Consider the following 23,092-nt stretch of genomic DNA (forward strand, 5'->3'; position numbering starts at 1 on the left):
TAGTTAAAGTCCTTGTAGGTCTTATTTTCAGGGTAGGGCTTATTTTCGGGTAAACAGGTTAGGGCTTATTTGGGGGGTAGGGCTTATATTGCAGCCATCACCGACAATCACGTTAGGTCTTATTTTCGGGGAAACAGGGTGTATACACATTTAGGTCCATATATATTTGGACACAGGCACAATTTTAGATTTTTCAGGTATTTACCAAAACAACTTCAAGCTATAGTTGTATAATAGATATGAGCTGAAAGTGCACACTCTCAGGTTCAATTTGAGGGTATGTACATCCAAATCAGAGTAAGGGTTTAGGAATTACAACTCTTAAGAATAGCCACCCCCCTTTTTCATGGGATCAAAAGTAATTGGACAATTGAATCAAAAGCTGTTTCATGGCCAGATTTGGGCTATTCCTTTGTTATTTCTTCATCAATTAAGCAGGTAAAAGGTCTGGAGTTAATTCTAAAGCCTCTTACACACAATCAGATTGTTAGCAGGGGATTGTCTGTTGACAGACTGTTGTCCTAAAATCAGACCGTTAATACGCTCCTTCTGACAATTGTTGTCCAACTTTCAGCCAACAAATGTTGGATAGCAGGCTAGTACATTTTCGGCGGGAAACAGTCTGTTGTCTGATTTTCGTATCATCAGTACACAAGTCCGTCACACAAAAGTCAAAAGTAAAAAACACGCATGCTCGGAATCAATGCTCACCAAACACAAAATTAGCAGAAGGGGCCCAAAGGGTGGCGCTCAAGAGCTGAAATTCCTCGTAGTCTGTTGTGTTTGTTGGCCAACAATTGTGTACCGTTAGTATGCAAGACAAGTTCCTAGAACACGCCCTTTAGACAAAAATCAGACGCTCGGTTAGCCAACAATCGGATAGTGTGTACTAGGCTTTAGGTCACCTATGCCATTCCTGCTGTTATCCCATCAGACAGTAGTTCACAGAAAACAATTTGCAAAGCTTGGGAAAGAGTGCAAAGGAGGAAAACTAAACTATTAGGAGGCATGGAAGACCTCAGCTATGAGGAAAGATTAACGGGGCTGAATTTATTCTTGCTTTAGAAGAGGGGATTAAAGGTGTTGTAAAGACTCGTGGTTTTTCACCTTAATGCATTCTATGCATTAAGGTGAAAAACCTTCTGTGCTGCAGCTACCCCCCAGAGCCCCCCTTTTTCTTACCTAAACCCAATCTTTCCAGCAATGAGAACGAGCCCAGCAGCTCCAGCCGCTGTCTCGGGTCCTCATTGGATAGAATGATAGCAGCAAGAGCCATTGGCTCCCACTGCTGTCAATCAAATCCAGTGACATGGGAGCCGGGGGGCGGGGCTGAGTCCTACTGTCTGTGTCAATGGACGCAACAGGAGGACTCTGGAGCGTGCCCACACGAGTGCCTCCATTGAATGCGGCTCTCCGTGGAGCGCCGCCGGGGGACCCCAGAAAAGGAGGATCGGGGGCGCTCTGTACAAAACCCTTGCACAGAGCATGTAAGTATAACATGTTTGTTATTAAAAAAAAAAAAAACTAACCTTTACAATCACTTTACGAGTGGGGACATGTAAATTATGCATATAGTAAACTTTCCTTAAATTGTTCACTTTAAAGAGGAAGTAAACCCCGTACTAGCGTTTTTAAAATATAATGATCCAACAATGTATTTGTAAGGCTTACACATTTAAACGTGACTTAAACAAGGTTTTAAAATACCTTTTTTAGCTTTTGTAAAATGTATTGGCTGTGCCATCTTTACTAGTGATTGTTGAATCTTTTGTGGACGTCATTTCCGCCCTTACCTTGTTTTCCTGTCTAAATCTCACGCACGCGCGATCACGTTTAAACCAAGCCTCTATCTCGATCACCTCTCTCACGTCTCTGTGCTGCTCTGGTTCACTCTCCCTGTGTGACGTCTTATACAGTCACAAAGGGATAACCAGGAAGGAGAGGAGGAGAGCACAGTATCGCGAGGCTTCCTCTGTGTAGTTCTCAATGACAGTAATAGCATGCCGTTAAAGAAGCTATGGACTGCGCAAGCGCCGCTGACATCACTACAGATTGCAGGACTGATTATAAGGAGACAGAAAGTGAAATTTTACAGGCAGCAATCAGCTGCCTGTCCTATATAGATTGCAATGAGCTAAACTGAAAGTGGAGGGTTTACAACCACTTTAAGTAAATTGTAAAAGACACAAGGGCACTTTTTTGTTCCTGAAGTAAAATAGTTGTAACCTCTTCATGTTGAAAGGCTTCTTTACAGTTAAGCCTCGCACACACGATCAGATTTTCCGCAGACAAAACCTCAGACTTTTGTCCGAAGGGCATTGGCCAGGAACTTGTCTTGCATACAAACGGCAAGGAATTGTCGGCCAAACAAACACTAACCTAGTGACGTACTATGTGGTTTTTCAACTCTTTAGCACCACCCTTTGGGCTCCTTTTGCTAATTTCGTGTTAGTAGAAGTTTGGTGAGTGTTGATTCATGCTTTTCATTTCACGTTTTTCATTTCACGCTTTTCAGTTTGTTTCTGAACGGCCGTTTGTCAACCAGCCATTTTGCGGAATCCGAGGAGATAACGTGTTATTTATTATTGGCCTTGGAGTTATTGCTTTGACCCAAGACCAGTCCAGGAACAGGAGGAGGAGGATTTCTTGGACCAAAATTTGGTTGCTTTATTAATAGTGACCAATTATGTCATATGCCTTTGCTGTGGGAGCTCCAGGAGAATAATCCAGATGATTTTCGGAATTATCTCTGGATGTTGGACCCCTACTTTCACCAACTCTTGGCATTGTTGACCCCTATATTAAGAAGCAGGACACATGCATGAGGCTTTTATTTTATTTTTTGGTTGAATAATGATTTGATTTGGTATATTTTCTATATTTTTGGATGCATAGAATGCACTTTTTGGTTAAGTTCTATTGGCTGATAGCATGTCTAATTTTATTTGTTTTCTTTTTTTAATGCACAATAAAAAAAATTGTGGAGAATAATACTTGGCTATGTGTTTTACTTCAAATGACCATTTGGGAGTAGGCAGTTACATTTTAAAAACTACAATGTAAAAATTAACAAGGGACACCAACATAGTTGTATCTTTGATCTTAAAAACTACGGGATAATTGTGTTGTGGTAACTTGCACCAAAAAAAAAAAAATATATAACAAGCATAATATTATTCTTGATATCACTAGAAAAGAAAAAAGCCTTTGAAAATTTGTTTGAAATAACTCCATCAGTATCACCAGCAAAGCAGCTTCATTATTATCCGATTAAAGAAGAAGAGAATTGTGCGCTGCATTTCGAGATTTCATAATCTGCCACGTCACGAATGTTAATTCTCCATTACCAACGCTAGTTTACAAGACCGACCGCTTCTGGCTCGTCCTTGCTTCCGAGCATGCGTGTTTGTACTTTAGACTTTTGTCCGACAGACTTGTGTACACACGCTTGGAAAATTCGACAACAGACATTTGTCCGCGGAAAATTTTAAAGCCTGAAATTCAACATTTGTCCGTGGAAAATCCGAGAACAATTGTCCAATTGAGCTTACAAATGGTCGGATTTTCCATCAACAGCCTGACATCACACAATTCCCATTGGAAAATCAAATTGTGTGTACGAGGCTTAAGATCTGTGAAACTGTAGAATGAACGATCTCATTGTTGGTTTTGTCAACTCAAGATTGCTTGAAACATGGCTGGATGTGATTCTAATGCCCTGTACACACGGTCGGATTTTCCGATGGAAAATGTGTGATAGGACCTTGTTGTCGGAAATTCCGACCGTGTGTGGGCTCCATCACACATTTTCCATAGGAATTTCCGACACACAAAGTTTGAGAGCAGGATATAAAATTTTCCGACAACAAAATCCGTTGTCGGAAATTCCGATCGTGTGTACACAAATCCGACGGACAAAGTGCCACGCATGCTCAGAATAAATAAAGAGATGAAAGCTATTGGCCACTGCCCCGTTTATAGTCCCGACGTACGTGTTTTACGTCACCGCGTTTAGAACGATCGGATTTTCCGACAACTTTGTGTGACCGTGTGTATGCAAGACAAGTTTGAGCCAACATCCGTCGGAAAAAATCCTAGGACTTTGTTGTTGGAATGTCCGAACAAAGTCCGACCGTGTGTACAGGGCATTAATGTACCAGATATGGCTGGCTAATAATATTTATATAGAATCAAATTGTAGGATGTTGATCCAGGATGTATCTGATTGCCTTTGGGGATCAGGAAGGATTTTTGTCCCTGTTGGAGCAAATCTGACCAAGCTTTAAAAAGATTTATTAATTTTTTTTTTGCCTTCCCTTGGATCATCTATAGGTTTACAGTTCATTTATTTGAGTATTTAATTTTGTCTTTTGGTCGAACTTGATGGGAATGTATTTTTTTTAACCTGACTATGTAAGTTACAGTCTTGATTTCAATGCTTTAGGATTACTGGTCCAGAACACGTATAGAGATACAGAAATGTCAAGCCTGTAACTAAAAACGATCAAAGTCAACATATTCATATATTTTAATAAAGCAGAACTCAATGTAAACAACTAAATTCACAGATAAAATGCATTTATGTGAGGTGTTTTACCTTTCAAAGGGATACAAGGTTTTTTGCCTATCCAGTCCTGAGATTTATACAACTCTGCCACCCAGCAGAGCCCTATTTGTCAGGGGGTGACCTGATTTTTCTCTGTCACAGTTTCAGTTTCACTAAAGCCGTGTACACATGAGCGGAATGTCCAACAGAAAAAGTCAGACGGAAGCTTTTCATCATCTATTCTGATCGTGTGTATGCCTCATCAGACTTTCTTTTTCGAAAATTCTGACGGACCTAGAAATATATATGTATGTATGTATGTAAATATTTCCAACGGAACCAATTCTTATCGGGAAAACCACTCGTCTGTATGCTGTTCCGACGGACCAAAACCGACGCATGCTCTGAAGCAAGTACGAGACAGAAGCTATTGGCTACTCGCTATTGAACTTCCTTTTCCTAGTTCCGTCATATGTGTTGTACGTCACCGCGTCCTGGCGGGTTGGACTTTGGTCAGACTTTGGGTTGACCGTGTGTAGGCAAGACCGCTTGAATGGAATTCCGTCAGGGAAACCTTCGGAGTTTATTCCGATGGCAAAACCGGTTGTGTGTATGCGGCATTACAGATCTCTTCCCCACCCCCCGCCTTGTGACTGACCAGTGAAAAGAGAAGCAGCACATCAGTGAGCTTATCATTGCTCTGTCACTCAGCCCTCTCATCCTATATGCATCCTCCGTACACCGCCATATACCTGAATGGTTGAATAAGCTGCTTCTCCCTCCCCATTTCTGAGCTCTGCTGTACATTAGAATGCAAGAAACTGATATTAAAGTATAACTAAAAGGCAAAACGTTTTGTTTTTTTTTTCAGTTTTGGATAGAGTGGAGAGGGATTAGAACAGCTGTCATATTTTATTGCTGTCTGTGCCCCCCGTTAAGGCGATACACCCTCTCTATTTGTCCTGTTTACTATTATCATTGAAAGTGAGTTAATAAAAACCCCAAATTTTGGGTTGTCCCCAGAAAAGTAATATAAGGGAAATCTTCCAATAGGGACATTTTGCGGAGATTTCCTCTCACTTCCTGTTTGGCTATGGGACAGGAAGTGAAGGGAAATCTCCACAATTGGACATAGATGGTGAAAATAAATCTGAGAGGGGTTATAACCCTCCCTTGCTCTATCCAAAATAAAAAAAAATAAAAAAAGTTTTGCCTATAGTTCTACTTTAAGTCAAACTCATGTAATTGTACTACATGCATTCAAATACATTGTATTGTAGTAATGTTTACACAACTGAATTAATGTGTGTCTTTTCTATCTATCTGCAGTTTAGCTTTACAGTTTGATAAATAGTCTCCCTAAGTGGACAAAGAATTATGATTGCTATAATTGTATCAGATGGTGATAATGGTCTCCAATGGATAATATTTAGGTCTCAACCACATAACAAATATAATTAGATTACTGGTGCCCCGAGGAAAGCTGATTCTGACTCATAACGTGACTAACAACTAGTTCTAGAAAATGAATGTGGCCTCTATGGTGAGTTATCAAAATAGGGATTAGTAGAAATCCAGAAATAATTGAATAGCAGAATTGGTAGCCTAGTCCCCAACTAGGCTGCCACAAAAACATGGAGGCAATTGGACTATCACGGTACAGTAGAAGCAATACAATTTGAATGATATGACAAAAATATAAAAATTACAAAAGATTTTATTGATGCCTAAGAACAATTAATCATTTACAGATAAAAAAACAAAAAAAAATTAACCCCAAAAGGGGAAAGTCACAATAGGACAATAGATCAAAGATGTAATTTTCTTCGACTAGTTTGGCGGACAATGGCCGCTTCATCGGGAGGGTATCCATGTCCCAGCAGCCACCAGGCGCAGAACACCGCCACCAGTGCGGCGACTCGGGGGAGCCACAAATTATAACGACCGGTATCTGGTAGTAATGTAAAAAAGAGATAAAGGGGTCCCGGGAGAGGCAAACCCGCTAGGGGAGGTGATGCCAGTGTGTAGCCACAGTCCGTAGCACTAATGGTCCGTAGGCAAAGGGTGGGGGCATGGTAGGGCTTATCCACCTATGCCAGAGTCACTGAAGGCTAACTGAGGCATAACGATCCCGGGTACCCAGGTCCAGAACAACTAGATCTACCTAAAACATAGGTACTTACAAGCCACATATAGCCACCGGACCTGTATTACAGATAGAATAATTATGTATTATGTATTATAATTATGTATTGTATTATTATGCACTCATTTCAAGATATTATACATGCCTATATGGTAGTTTGTCCATAGGTGTTATGTATCAGTTGTTGTCTTACTAAGAACTGGAGCAATTTTCCTACAGCCACCAATCAAATTCAGATTTTCAGGACTGGTCTGATACTGTTTGGTGCCTGGTGAGATTCAGATTCAGAATACTTTTTAATCCCAGGGGAAATTTTTAACCACTTGGCCTCTGGAAGATTTCCCCCCCTAATTAGAGCTTTCTTTTGCTGGTATTTGATCACTGCATTTTTGTTTTTTTTTGTGCTATAAACTAAAAAAAAGACCAGCAATTTTGAAAAAAAAAAACAATATTTTTTACTTTCTGCTATAAAACATATCTAATTAAAAAAAAAAAATCAACTCTTTTCATAAATTTAGGCCAATATGTATTCTGCTACATATTTTTGGTAAAAAAAGAATCCCAATAAGCGTATATTGATTGGTTTAAGCAAAAGTTATAGCGTCTGCAAACTATGGGATATTTTTATTTATTTAAAAAATTTTTTTTTTACTAGTAATGGTGGCGATCAGCGACTTAAATATATATATCAGCGATATTGGGGTGGACAAATCAGACACCAACTGATACCTTTTTGCAGTGCCCACAGCTTATAAATCTTTTTACATTATAATACTGACACTATATACCTTGACTGATCTGTATACCACAGTCACGTGATAAACTGCAGGGTCTGCCTGAGTGCTGATTTCCACTATAGCCTGTGTCCTTATGCTGTTATGGGAGGCAGATCATCCATGAATCAAGATGTGACATCCCACCCCCACTGTTCTTTTTCAGATACTGGACATGGAGGAGGAGGGAGGGACTGGGCTGTCATTTAGGATCTGTATACACGCCCACATGTGTGATGTCAATACCATGTGACCTGACTAGCTCAGCTCAAGAAGGAAATATTCTCTACAGCAATAGATACCAAACTGAGCATATGCAGGGGGGACCACTCTGACTGTGTCTTATCTGGCCTTACCCAGAGAGACCCTAAGAGGAGGGGGAGGATCTGAGCATACAGGATCAATTTACACAATACAGAGGATTAACCCCTTAAGTTCCACAGTGAGTATAGCAAGCATGCTATTCTGCACATACAGACTTATTTTACTGTTGTGGGTTTAGAAACTGAGGGAACATGGAAGAAACGGGGATGGTCTAACTGGGGCTGAACTAACTAGCACCAAACAGAACGGGAGTTGTAGTGGTCCAAAGCCTCTACTAGATATCAGCATATTAATGAACAATAATAACCCAATTCAGTTCAATACAACACATAAAAAATACATGAAGGTGAGGCAAAACAATAATTCCCTAAAATACTCCCATCCTAACTAAAGGCAAAACTTTTTGTGGAGAGGGATTACAACACCAACACCTGTCAGGTTTTTATTGCTATCTGTGCCCCCATTTGGGAGATTCACCCTCTCGATTTGTCCTGTTTACCCTTATCATTAAAAGTGAAATTAAAAGAAAATCCCAAATTGTGGGTTGTCCCAAGAAAAGTGATAGAGGTGAAATCTTCCCTGGGGGCCCCAAATGATTGCCTTAATTTGTAGGACTATTCTCTCACTTCCTGTTTTTGCTATATATATATATATATATATATATATATATATATATATATATATATATATATATATATATATATATATATATATATTGTAAGCGCTAAGGAGCAGGGCCCTTTGCTTCCTCCTGTATTGAATTGTATTGTAAGTGTACTGTCTGCACTCATGTTGTAAAGCACTGCTTAAACTGTTGGCGCTATATAAATCTTGTATAATATTAATAATGATAATATATACACATATCATCACACACAACACTTATTAACCACTTTGCACTGTCGCCTCCCGGCCCTTTAAGAGGTATGTGATGCTGGGACGCGGGGCACAACTTAAGATCATGTGACCGCTGTGATTGGCTGTCACAGTGGTCATGTGGACTGAAAACTCCTGATCGCAAGGAACGGTAACTGTGCAGGGAGCGTGCATTGAGCGTGCTCTCGGCACAGGTGTATTGGGGCAGTTAAAGCAAATATGCGGCCCTTCAACTCTAAGGACCAGGCCAAGAGGCCGCATGTTTGCATAAGGCCAGTGCCAAGGGATTAAAACAATGGTACACATAGATGTATATCAAAGCTTATTAGTCTACAGCCATCAGTCCACATACTGCCAATGTATATAGCAATATTTTCCAAAATGCAATTCGGTCAACGCGTTTCATGCTTCTTCAAGTCCAGGGTAAAGTAGTCAATATGCAATATTATCTGTTATGGTAATCTACTGATTTTGTCTAGAACAATAACAATAGACAAGATTAAAAATGGTGTATTGCTTCCTACATACAGTATGCAAAGAGAGATAGAACACCAGCAACAAATAGGACAAAACAAAAAAATAAACTGCTGAATCAAAAAATGTATATTCGATCAATCAATGATTTGGGTGCTTAGGCTGCTACTTAGAGCTGCACGATTAATCGTTACACAATCTTAATCCAGCATTTCCACAATTCAATTAAACAGTGCAGAGCAGTTCTTCTGCTCAAAGCTGTTAAAGAAAAAGCAGCTGCTGAAAAAGAGCTGAAAAGGAACCATGTATCTGTCTGTTCTTTTAGAGATCAAAGGGATGAACTTTGGTCTGTAAATTAGGTCAGTTTAACCACTTAAAGACTAAGCCTTTTTATGACACTTGTTGCTTACAAGTTAAAATCAGTATTTTTGCTAGAAAATGACTTAGAACCCCCACACATTATATATATATATTTTAGCATAGCAGATACCCTAGAGAATAAAATGGCAGTCATTGCAATATTTTAGGTCACACTGTATTTGTACAGCAGTCTTTCAAACGCATTTTTTAATGAAAAAATACACTTCAGTGAATTTTTAAAAAATAACCTAAACAGTAAAGTTAGCAAAATTTTTTTGTATAATTTGAAAGATGATGTTGCGCCGAGAATCATGATATTTATTCTAAGCAAAAAAATTGTGATACTTATTTTATCCAGAATCCTGCAGCTCTACTGCTACTGTAATAGTGAGTTGGGGTGCCATTTAAAATGAATGGCGCTGTAACACAAACACAGTGGTGTACAGATTACTATGCAATGTGCTAACATATGGTAAAGCTGGCCATAGATCAAAAAGAAACAAACAAACGAGGACGAGGGAATCCTGCCTGCTGAGCTATTGTATTCTGACAGCAGGGACTTTCAATCCATCTATGGCCATTGCTGTTGAAGAGTTGATCACTTGGTGGACTCCTCTCACATGGTAGTAGCCATAGATGAATTGAAATAAGGCCGGTCCCTGCCGAACCTCAGCTGAATTTTGAGCCATCTATGGCCAGCTTACATATACTTGAGCATTCACACAACAGAAATGTATGAAAACAAACTATTGGGTGGCCCTCTGGACATGTGTGTGTGTGTGTGTGGGGGGGGGCACAAATTAGGCCACCTATATTCATTAAGTTGACCACCACTAATGTAACCTCTGAAGTTAGGTGAATAATTAGATTTTTCTGAATACCCATTCAGTGCATCAATATTACAATGACAGCAGGGAGAAAGGAAATCTTAGAAACCAAGAAAGTGACTTTTACAAACTTTTCTAAGGCAGCCAGACAGTTTTAATCAGTGTAACCTTTCCGGGAGCATGAAGTGATACATGCCTGTGACACAATGGCTGGAGAGCACTTAGTGATAATGAAGGGCAGAGAAGAGTGTGCAAGTGATGATCAGCCCAGACCCGACCAACTGTCTTGTTATTTCAGTTTTATAATAAGTTGGTTATATAAGGCAACTCTCTTATCTAGATGTACCTAACTCCCTGCCATTCGGTTACAGGATGAATTATGGAAAGTGGTTTTTACTCCTGTACAGCTGGCCTTTACTAAGAGTCTCTTTTGATCATCTAGGCACAAATTTCCATACCTTTTCCAAAATGTATAAAGCACAAAAATACAAGGAGGAAAAGTCTTCACTTCGGTTAGAACAAGCATCACCTTTTTCAAAATCCATAATCGTATCTTTATTTTGCCTTAGATAGTCTAGGGGCAAAAAAGAAGCACTATCTGGTTTTTATATCGGTCTGTGACCCCTCTGGGGGCTTTCCTTCCACTATGAATTGCCACTGAGATAGGAAATAAGGAGTCATTTTTCCTGGAGGTCTGCTTGTATTTCTATCCAAAGCGTTTTTTTCATATTATTTGGTTATGGATTGAGTAGTGTATGGCTGACTCCACTCTCCTTTTTTGTTTTTTGCTGCGTGTGTCCCATTGGGGCATTTTTCTTCACTTCTTGTCCCAGGGATGCAACAGGAATTCTCTAATGAGAGGAGAAAGCTCCTCTAAGATCTCATTTAGCTTAGTGGTTGGGGGTTAAGCTAAGCTTCTAAACTGTAAAAGGCAGCTGGGCGGGGGTGTGCAAATGCCACAACTTACTACTGTGCATACTGTATGTATATGTATATATATATATATATATATATATATATATATATATATATATATATACACACACAGCAGATAAAATAAGTGTTGAACATGTCACCATTTTTCTAGGTAAATTTATTTCTAAAGGTGCTTTTAATATGAAATTTTCACCACATGACAGTAACAACCCATGCAATCCATACATACAAAGAAACCAAAACAAATAGGTTCAGAAATTAAGTTATGTGTAATAAAATTGGATGACACAGGGAAAAAAAGTATTGAACACAAGAAGAAAGGGAGGTGCAAAAAGTAGTGGAAAGCCAAGACACAACCTGAAATCTATCTGTAATTAGAAAGCAATCCTGTCCCTTGTCTGTGCAAATTAATATCAGCTGGTTCAGTCTTAGATCATGGCCTATAAAAAGGTGTCTCATTACCAAGGTGTCACACAAGAAACATCTCATGATGGGTAAAATCAAAGACCTTTGCAATCTTATTGTTGCAAAACATACTGATGGCATTGGTTACAGAAGGATTTCTAAACGTATGAATAATCCAGTGAGCACTGTTGGGGCCATAATCCAGAAAGGGGAAAGAACATAATTTCACCATAAACCGGCCACGACCAGGTGCTCTTCGCAAGATTTATGACAGAGGAGTGAAAAAAATTATCAGAAGAGTTGTCTAAGAGTCAATGACCATTTGTGGAGAGCTTCAGAAAGACCTGGAATTAGCAGGTGCAATTGTTTTAAAGAAAACAATACATAAATCACTTAACCGCCATGGCCTTTATGCACACTTACCACGCAAGACATTATTGCTGAAGTAAAAAAGCATGTTGAAGCTCGTTTAAAGTTTGCTGCACACCATTTAGACAAGCCTGTGAAATACTGGGAAAATATAGTCTGGTCAGATGAGATCAAAATTGAACCCTTTGGATGCCATAATACACACCATGCTTGGAGGTTAAATGGCACTTTACATCACCCCAAAAACACCCCCCATACCAACAGTGAAGTTTGGAGGTGGGAACATCATGGTTTGGGGCTATTTTTCAGCATATGGCACTGGCAAACTTCATGTCATTGAAGTAAGGATGAATGGAAAAATGTACCAAGACATTTTTGATAAAAATCTGCTGCCATCTGCCAGGATGATGAAGATGAAACGAGGGTCGACATTTCAGCAGGACAAAACCAAGGAAACTCTCAATCAGTTTCAAAGAAAGAAAATAAAGCTGCTAGAATGGCCCAGCCAATCACTTGACTTGAATCAAATAAAAAATAAATGGAAAAAATTAAAGATCAGAGGTCATAGAAGAGGCCCACGGAACCTTCAAGATTTGAAGACTGTGTGGAAGAATGGGCCAAAATCACACCTGAGCAATGCATGCGACTAGTTTCTCCATACAGGAGGCTTCTTGAAGCTGTCATTACCAACAAAGGATTTTGTACATATTAAATAAAGTTCAGTTAGTGGTTTCAATATTTTTTCCCTGTGTCATTCTAATTTATTACACATAGCTTAGTTTCTGAACTTATTTGTTTTGGTTCTATGCTTGTATTGATTGCACGGTTTGTTATCGACATGTGAAATTTCACATCAAAGCACCTTTAGAAATATATTTACCTAGAAAAATGGTGATGTGCTCAATACTTATTTTAAATATATATATATATATATATATATATATATATATATATATATATATACTTATTTATTGGAGCCCTATGTCTGGAAGGGATGTGAACAACATAAAGATGTCACAAAACTAACAACATAAAGTAGACCTGAAGTGTGCCCTGGTCTGTAGGACAGTATGCCAAGCTAAGGGGGCATACCCAAGATAAGTAAGTGGATGATTTTGTAGAGAAAGTGTTTTAAGAAAAGAGCCCTAAGAAGGGTAGAAGAGAAAAAGGGCACAAAAGTAGCCCACAGGTCGGACTTTAAGAGCACAATAAACAGTGGAAGATATAAAAAATGTTTTAATATTTATTATAGCAGTATATGATACAAAAAGACTTAAAGAATTAAAAACGCATGTATATAACACATAACAAAGAGGAACATATATAGTAAAGTGAGCCCCTGTGCATCAACGCGTTTCACTGTCTAGCTTCGTCAGGACACACTCAGAGATTGTTGGAGAAAAAAAGTCTCACTATCTTGCAGGGGGAAAGGTACATGAAAGATAGCCTCACCCATAAAACTTCAAAAATTCACATCCATTAATATTGCAGATATTCCGGATATTCATAGAGAGAGAGCCAATGGCTCAAAATGTCATATAATAAGCTCTATTGTTCATATTATTCACTGAAAAGTCATAAAAGAATGATGCAGAGGATATGGGGAGAAGGGGGGGGTGGTGATATGATTCTGAAACACTGAATCATAGACCTGAATCCTGTAAACATATATTTGAGTTTGAGAACTTACATCCCTACAGTCAGTGACCATTAGAGCAGGAAAAAACAATCTGCAATCAGGCAAAGCAGATGCACAGTCAGAGCGCATTTAAACAAACCCTTAAAGCCATTGTGACTGACAGGTCCGTCCAGCTTACCCCCCAGAAAGAAAACACACGCTCACCACTTGTGCTCTTTTACTCCTCTATACCAATACTTTCATATGGATGTGGCCATAGGAGTGTTTTTCCTGTAGTTTCAGCCCTAAGAAGGGGAATGGGTAGGTGGGTACCACGCACTGGAACGGACAAAGACCAGTGTGTTTAAATACCCCATGGGGTCCTCACATAATTGCAGGCCACCATACTGGCCTTCCTATTTATGGTTGGAGCCCTATGTCCGGGAGAGATGTGAACCACATAAAGACGTCACAAGAGTAATAACATAAAGTAGACCTGAAGTGTGCCTAGGACTGCAGGACGGTATGCCAAGAGAATGGGGCAAAACACTTGGTTAGGGAGGTAATTATTTATTTGAGCTGATAACGTCCTACAGGGCAAGATTGCTGAAGGCTTGTGACATTTCTGCTTGTGGATTGGGGATGTATCGAGCAAAGCAAGCGAATTTCCACCTGCCCATCTTCTTGATGACGTGGTCCGGGACCTTGTTTCGTGACGCTGCTGACGCCGCTACAATGTGGGAGGAATGTCCAGAATATCGGCCAGGGTCAAGGCCTAAGTTAAGCAAGAGGATCCTAACGTGTCTGGTGAACTGGTTACTACTTAAAGGATCAGATGGGAAAGGTAGCAATGGGCTAGACTCCGAGAGGTCGGACAGATGAGCTAACAACTGATCTAGAATGGCCACTGGGGACCAGGCATTGTGAGTCTGGAAAAGTTTGATATCTACCCCGGGACCGGACTGTTGCTTTTGGACACCACGAGGTGCTGGATGAAGTAACTCTGGTGGCGTGTCAGATGGCGCCTGCGTAGCAGCTGGTGCCGGTGACAGTGAACTCGCTCGGGCGTAAGAAGCCGTAGAAGGTCAGGTAGATGGCTGCTTGAATGATCAGGCTGGGTAGTAACCCGAAAGGGGAACGTGACAGGATGGTAGACATGTCTCTGAAAATGGCACTGGTGACAGGTAGGCGCTTGCTACTGGTTTGAGGTTGTTGCCTGTGAATACCGCGTACCACTTTCTTTTCTGCAATGGGCAAATTAAGATTATTAAATACCTCTCTCAAGCTGTTTAAATCTACTGGGGCTCACCGGGTTTTTCGGTGAGCAGGAAGTCATTGAGATAGTGGATCACATTCTGACAACGTGCGTGATGCGACAGGATCCAGGAAAGGGACTGGGCAACTGTATCGAACAGCCACGGGCTGCTTTTAGAGCCAAATGTCAAATTGGTGGCGAAATAGTACAAGCCTTTCCACTTGATTCCGTGCCACCGCCAGAGGTATGGCTCAACTGGCAGTAACTTGAAGGCTTCTGTGATGTCCGCTTTGGACAGTTAAGCACCTGGTCCTATGCAAATGATAACACAATCAATAATAGTGCCTGTGATTTTGCGCAAACCAAAATAAATAAATATTCAAATGGATGAGCATAAGTGTTAAATCATAAATAAATCAAATAGTTCATAAAGTGAAAATCCGTGATTGTAGTGCAAATCAATCAAGTGGATAAGATAAGTGAATAATCTATACAGTGATACATCAAAACTGTAAAGTGCGTTGATCGTAGATCTCGTGACTTTCGTGGTGTTGGATACCCACTAGGGGCTCCCAGAACTCTCACCTTACTGACATTGAAATAATACCTTTATATATCCATTCAGGACTGTGCTTGTTCCAATCCCAACGGTGTACTCGTTCTGGTGCGTCTATGGGGAGATGGCGTTCTTTCCAGTAAATGGACTCCACATATGGGGGGTAATCTCCTCTTCTGCCAGTTCCATCAATGTCTTCTCTCTACTTTTGCCCGACTCACCTCTCACCTGGAAGTTCCAGGTGAGAGGTGAGTCGGACAAAAGTAGAGAGAAGACATTGATGGAACTGGCAGAAGAGGAGATTACCCCCCATATGTGGAGTCCATTTACTGGAAAGAACGCCATCTCCCCATAGACTCACCAGAACGAGTACAGCGTTGGGATTGGAACAAGCACAGTCCTGAATGGATATATAAAGGCATTATTTCAATGTCAGTAAGGTGAGAGTTCTGGGAGCCCCTAGTGGGTATCCAACACCACGAAAGTCACGAGATCTACGATCAACGCACTTTACACTTTTGATGTATCACTGTATAGATTATTCACTTATCTTATCCACTTGATTGATTTGCACTACAGTCACGGATTTTCACTTTATGGACTATTTGATTTATTTATGATTTAACACTTATGCTCATCCATTTGAATATTTATTTATTTTGGTTTGCGCAAAATCACAGGCACTATTATTGATTGTGTTATTTTTAGATTTCAGTTAGTGAGTGGTGTTCACTTTTTTGATTTTGCAGCATTTCACACAACATTCACTTTAATAGCGCAGAAGTTTATCTTAGGATATTTTTTATGCAAATGATAGCTAGGTCTACTGACGAGTACTTAAGGGAAAACTCCTCTGAGGGTATTAAGGAGTTGAAACTTGGGATGTCAGAACAATGAGGCGCGAACAAATCATACACTAAACGAAATTAATTGGAAAACTTGCCCTTGACAAGCCCAATAGGGCTGACTCTCCAGACAGTGAAAGGTGACTTGGAAAAGGGGCCGATCATATACCCCCTGTCTAGTTCGGTCTGCAAGAGGGTGCTGGCATGGTGAAGGATCTTGCTTCGAAAACAGAGTGAAGTGCACATAAGTATGTGACAGTTGCTAATGCCTCGGGAGCAACTCAATTCATGTATGTGAAGTAAAATGTGTTGTGAAAGAGTGTTTAAGAGGAATGCAAGGGAGGATCCCTTGAACTACGCACCTGGCTCGATGCCCTAGCTTGTGAAGTCCTGGTTGGAGTCGAGAACTGGGTCGACGGAAAACCTGTAGTAAAGTGACATAGGAAAATGATTTAACAAGGGGGGATTGCAAAGAGCTGTTTGGGGCATGGCTGGCCACCTGGTGAAGGTGCGAGCCCTGTTGTCAGTGTGTGTGTGTTTTTTTTTTTTTTAACCTGAGGGAATACCGTCCAAACCTGGTGCAGGATGGACCAACTGGAACTCTACTGACCAAAAGGGGGAAGCGACAGACAATAGGTGAGCAACCAATTTGCCACTGGAGACGGTGAGTGGCCGATTTGAGCCACTTTCAGAGATGCTTTCAACGATTGTAAGTAAGCAGCCTTATCAGGAAGACGAAAACAAAAGATAGCGGAATTTGAGTATGTAGGAATGACTGATCGCAACAATGTACAAATAGATGGAGTGAGATATGTATGTAGATGCTTGATAAGAGTAATGTAAGCTGAGGATCCAAATTGTTGTGCCGCTGTGTTTGTATCATCGATGCGACTAGATTCAGACTGGGCTGGAGTGTGAGTAATGGTGAGGTTTGTAGCGCAGAGAATCCGAATCGCTGTCTCGATTATGCGACTAGACTCAGATCGGGCTGTTGGTGTGAGTAACGGTGGGGTTTGTAGGAGGTGTGGTGTTTGTAGGAGGTGTGGTATGTATGGCAGAGGATTTGGGACATACGCCGCCGATGCGACTTGATTCGGAAGTGGCTGCAGTGTGAGTGAGTTATGTGGATCCGTAATGTTCGTGCCGCCAAGGGGACTGGATACGAATGGTCCAGAGCAGTGGGCTGCCACGAGTCATTACGTCGCTGATGCGACTGGGCTCGAATGAGGTACAAATCTCAACAAATGAGTACGAATACATATGAATGACATGGTGACATTTCTACGAAGCAGTGAGAATGAGGCAAGGGACTTTACGACATGAGGTGATGACAGTTTACGAACGGGAACATGATAACTAATTATTCATTTGGAGGAACGGTAACAACAAATCCTACTTGCGACAGCGAGTGTGGAACGATCTATGAAAACCTACGAACGGGCAACTGCAACAAACTGGAATTCGAAAAACACAGACTCACAAACACACAGTGAGCTGGCAAAGTTGGCCTGGTGATGTAATACTGCGCACTGGAACCGACAAAGACCAGTGTGGGCAGTCTGTTTCAATACCCCCCGGGCTCCTCCCATAATTTCAGGCCACTATACTGGCCTTTCTCTCTCTCTCTCTCTCTCTCTCTCTCTCTCTCTCTCTCTCTCTCTCTCTCTCTCTCTCTCTCTCTCTCTCTCTCTCTCTCTCTCTCTCTCTCTCTCTCTCTCTCTCTCTCTCTCTCTCTCTCTCTCTCTCTTATACAGAATGTATGTAGAGAGGTGTGGGGTAGGTTGCAGCAATGTGGATACAAATTCTTCAGCAAAGTAAATACAATCTACAGATTTCGAGCAATTTGTTGGTACTGTAAGTAGGAGGCAATGTTGACCCCTCCAGCAGACACTGAAAGTTGACATATGCATGGGGTGCCAACTTACAACACCATTCAAATTCCTCTCTGAGGACTTCCTGCATAATGAATGTTAAAGGATTGACTCCTTATGGATAGGATGCTGTCCCGAGAGGGTTGTAGCCTGATGAATAACAGATGGAGATTGATTACATTTCAAAAGAGCTTGCCAAGTGTGAGTATTTTACTTTAGTTGTATGACATCAGACCACTTCGGAAACAGAACACTTCTTCCTAAGTTGACCTATGAGACTGTTCAGGGTAGACTTTATTCAAATCTTAAATCCTCCTTTAGTAAAAGTGAGCTGTGACCAAGACAGTGAGGTGGAGCCATTATGAGTACAGCAAGATCCTTCTTAACAAACTGTTAAAGAAGAATTCCAGGTATGCCTATATTTACATAGTTAGATTGGTTCAGCTTGGACCAGTGTATCTATGTATATATGGCTGATCCCTGTGGAAGCTGGAAATCACTGTTACAGTCGCTACTACTCCAATGATTTCCATTAGCTTTCGGGTCCCATGCCCAGTGGCTGTCATGCTGCATTGTGGAGATCGCTAACTCAACACAAGAGATCGCAATCGAAAGGAGAGGACACCGGAGCAGCTTTCCCCGAGCCCGCCACGCTTAAGGACAGGGGCAACCACGCTGGAAGATGGCTGCATTAGCTCCGCACTCCATAAAGACCCGATCGCTGCTCTCACCGCCCGCATCCAGGGTGAGGACTGACTGGCAAACAGTGGGGGGGGTTTGCTGTGGGTGTTAGTGCCGCGCCAGGTAGAGGCAGTTGCGCCAGTGCCGCCCCACCCGTGGCCCGGGGGGGGGGTTGTTTGCCACCCCCCCAAAAAAAAAGCCCCACCAGCCGCCACTGTTTAAGGTTCAATTCTAGGCCAACAGTAAAAATAACAACTGAAATTCATATATGACAACTGTTTTATCAGCTAGAGGATTTGTAATTTAGTCTATCCAGTTCTGAGTTTTAAATACCAGACAGCAGAAACAGGCTGGTGATCAGACTTTTTTCATCTACAGTTAAGCAATAAAGCTTGGTGACTTCTGCCTGTGGTTGGGCAGTAACTAATGCTTAGTACATGCAGTCATTTCTTTTCCTGTTCAACCCAGCAGGCTGAACAAAAAAAAAAAAAAAAACATACAGATCGCTGTACTAACTCATCCAATGTTAGTGTGTCGATCTCCCCTGCTGAGCTATTGTGTTCTGACAGGGAGACTGCCCCCACCAGAACACAGTGATCAGCGCCCGTAGCCATCCGCTGATAGACATGTGCCGCATGGAAACTCTTGTTTTGTTCCGGAAAGATTGGTTACGTTACTAATTTTGTTTTATTGATTAATTTGAGGGGTCATTTAGTGTCATTTCCTTTATTAATTTTCTAATCAATTATAGATTTTCGGAACTATTCAAGTTCGAATTGGTCCAAAAATGTTCGACTGATTCAAATTCTGTTTGAAGAATAGCTGGTCGTTAAGGAGCAGGCAGGAAAGCCAGCTGCCGCGTCCTTAACAACGGATGACTCATCAGCTGTCAGCAGGCTTTCCTGCTGACCCATGCTAGACCCTTATCCGAGCATGCAGCCCGGCAGGCCAGGAAATGGGGGGGATGAGCAAGCACCCCCCCTCCTGAACCATACCAGGCCACATGCCAATACAATCCAAATCTGCGAATAACCAAAGATGTGTCCAAATTTAGGTTTGAACTGAAACGAATTGCACATGTCTCTCTGCTGATCGAATACTAATTTTCCAGCATGCTCGTTCAACAGAAGCCAGTCATGAGACCGGCTCTGTCGGATGAGGAGCTGGCTCCTGCTGATCCAAACATTTGAGGACAATTTTAGGCCCTTGTGTACCCAGCTTAAGCAACATAAGCAGCCCATCCCTTTGTCACTCTACTGTTGTTAGCACTTTTGAATTTAGTACTCCTGAGGGACTCTAATGGTGGGCAAAGACACTTATAAATAATCAATTTCTTTGATTATTTCTATTGTGATAGATTGATCAGTAATCTATAGTGGACAGCCCATTTTATCACTATGCCACACATGAAAAAGTAGATTGGATCGATAGTTGGAAGATGCGATAATAATTTATCTATCGCACTCAGTTTGATAAACTCTGTTCTATATGTGAATCAGAAGGAAAGTTATGTCTTTTCGATTGTTATTATTGTTATTATTGAATCACATATCAATCAGGTTTTCATCAGGACCATCTCATAATCTGATCGACTGAAATTGGATCAAATTCATGATCAAAGCATCTCAGTGCTGCTGAGTGATGCAAAAATGATTGACAATTTTCCACCACTTAGTTTGATAAACTCTGTTCTATATCTGAATCAGAAGGAAAGTTATGTCTTTTTGATTGTTATTATTGTTATTATTGAATCACATATCAATCAGGTAATAAAACTGCAGCATGTATGGCCACCATTAGTCTGCCTGTCTCTGTCTGAGTGTTTAGTACAGATACTGCACGTACGCAAGTTGCACTTTTAAATAAATGTAATATTTAGTTCATGAATATATATATATATATATATATATATATATATATATATATATATATATATATATATATATATATATATATTTATATATATATATAAATATCTGCCTAGAGTTTAGCTTTATGTTATTGTTATTTATGTAAAGCACCATATGTTTCCACATGCCCATAGTCCCATGTGATTAACAGTGCTGGTGTCGTTTCAGAGCCATAATAAATCTGTTTAGTGCAATATTGTTAGGATTAACAATATACCTTATATGAGTGTCTTAGAATGGGGTCATATGGCTGCTTTATTTCTGTGACCTCAATAAATAACACAGTGACATCTATGCAAAGTCAGCAGTTGATGAATGCAGAAGATACCTCTTTCTCCTGCCAAGTGCCCTCACATATGTCCATTTATCCTGAGCTGTGGCACTTGAAGCCAGGAGGAGCCCCTATCATCTTCTACATATGATAGAGTTCTGCTGGGAGAAGCATGCTGTCAGTCATCTGCTACATTACTTAAATTTGCCAAGACTTTGATTAGCTATTTATTATTCACATGCAAGTATCCTTCCATAAAATGCCAACGTGTGTATAAATCATTCCTCTGTAAGAAAAAGGAGAGACTCACTACATGGAACCATTTATATGATTAATCTACTCACGTCAGCATTCTACAAAATGAAAATAATGCAGGAATAAAGAATCGCACACACAAGACCCCTGGAGTCTTCACCATGATGTGTGCTTACTGTTACGGAGCTAATTCATAAAAACCGGAGGAAAGAAAATTAGCACAGAAGTGGAACTGTAGCCCAAAGCACTCACTCAGAATTCTTTTTTAAAGTTTATTTTTCCATGAAATGAAAGGAGAAACCTGATTGCCTGTAACCGGTAACAACTCTCAGTTTTGATCTCATTATCCCAAGGGGACTGTTTTCCAAAGGCATAGAAGACTGTAGAGCTGACACAAAGGAATCCAGGAACTATCATATCTAGGTTTTTTACAACACCTAAAAAATTGCATGTATTTTTCTGATAAATTTGCAACAGATGCTGGCGGTGTGGCACAGCCAAAGATTCAGTTTTCCACATTTGGTGGTACAGTCCTCATATCCAACCTTATGGGGTAGACACAGAAGGCTTTGTTAAGCAAGTCATCCCACCTTGACCCCAAATGCCACCTTCTCCAACTTTTCCCCAGCCCTGTCAACAAATCTATCCAAAAACATTTGCTAAATACAAATAAACCTTTTATCCTCACCCACTGGAAGTCACAGTCCCCTCCTACACGCTGGGAGTGGTTCCAAAGGGGAGAGGTTATTGCCTAAATGAAAGAAGCCATTGATCTCTGGAGTTTATTTCTACTTGGTCATTCTGGCATAATTTAAAAACAAGCCTGGGTCACTTTGGCCAATTTGAGCACTGCAGACAACTAATGAATTTTCACCTACACCAGGCGTGCTTCCCACTGGGGTTGAATTTAGGATGATGCGAAACTACAATTGATAAAACTTTTTGAAAGTTTACTCGTCTCTAGAAGTAAGTAAAGTATCTTAGTCGCCTTTAACAAATTACACTTGTGGCCATTGTCAGTGGCTAGGTAGCTAAAAAGATCTATACTGTCAGTGGGAACTTATGTGAGAAGCAGAAATTGCTCATTGCTCAAGGAACCCCTAGGAAACTCTAGAGGAACCCTAGTTGAGAAACTCCGCTCTACACTTTTAAACCTGGGCCATTCAAGGTCAGCATTTGATAATGAAAACAGCATGTCAAAATGATCAGTAGATTGAAAGATGAGGACAGCTAAAACTATATGAGAAAGGGAGCATTGGGCACCAGTCTGGACCATCCATTGGTTGTGGGGAATGCTTTTTGTGGGATTGATTAACATAGAAAAGGCAGAAGCTCACAGCACCATGGTTATGACACTTGTATAAATTGTCACCCTGACAACATGGTGGCTAAATGCCTAACACTCTTGCCTTGCAGCTGTAGGTTCTATATTAGGGGCGGATCACTCAGAAGGCAACCTAAATAGGAGTCTATGCCCAGCAGGTGTTTGGGGGACTAGCAACCATACTTGTTTTGAATTTTGAATGTCAAAGAAAAAATTAGATTGTCATCACTGCATAACATTACATGTATACACTCTACACATTAAACATTCAAATGGGAAGTGGAGCTTACAGTCTATTTTTTAACTTCTGGGCTCAAAAATGTTCCTTTAACCACTTCAGCCCCGGTAGGATTTGCCCTCTTCTTCACTGGGCCATTTTTGCGATATGGCACTGCGTCGCTTTAACTGACAATTGCACTGTCTTACGACATTGTACCAAAACAAAATGTATGTCCTTTTTTTCCCAACAA

General features: G+C 40.7%; 1 protein-coding gene across 2 annotated transcripts in view; it reads right to left on the reverse strand.

Moving 5' to 3' along the window:
* GALNT13 (polypeptide N-acetylgalactosaminyltransferase 13) overlaps positions 1–23,092 on the reverse strand; it is a 540,125-nt gene that overhangs the window by 303,244 nt on the left and 213,789 nt on the right. The gene's annotated exons all lie outside the window — the stretch shown is intronic.

Source organism: Aquarana catesbeiana, linkage group LG06, assembly GCF_042186555.1.
Source record: "Aquarana catesbeiana isolate 2022-GZ linkage group LG06, ASM4218655v1, whole genome shotgun sequence".
NCBI lineage: Eukaryota > Metazoa > Chordata > Amphibia > Anura > Ranidae > Aquarana > Aquarana catesbeiana.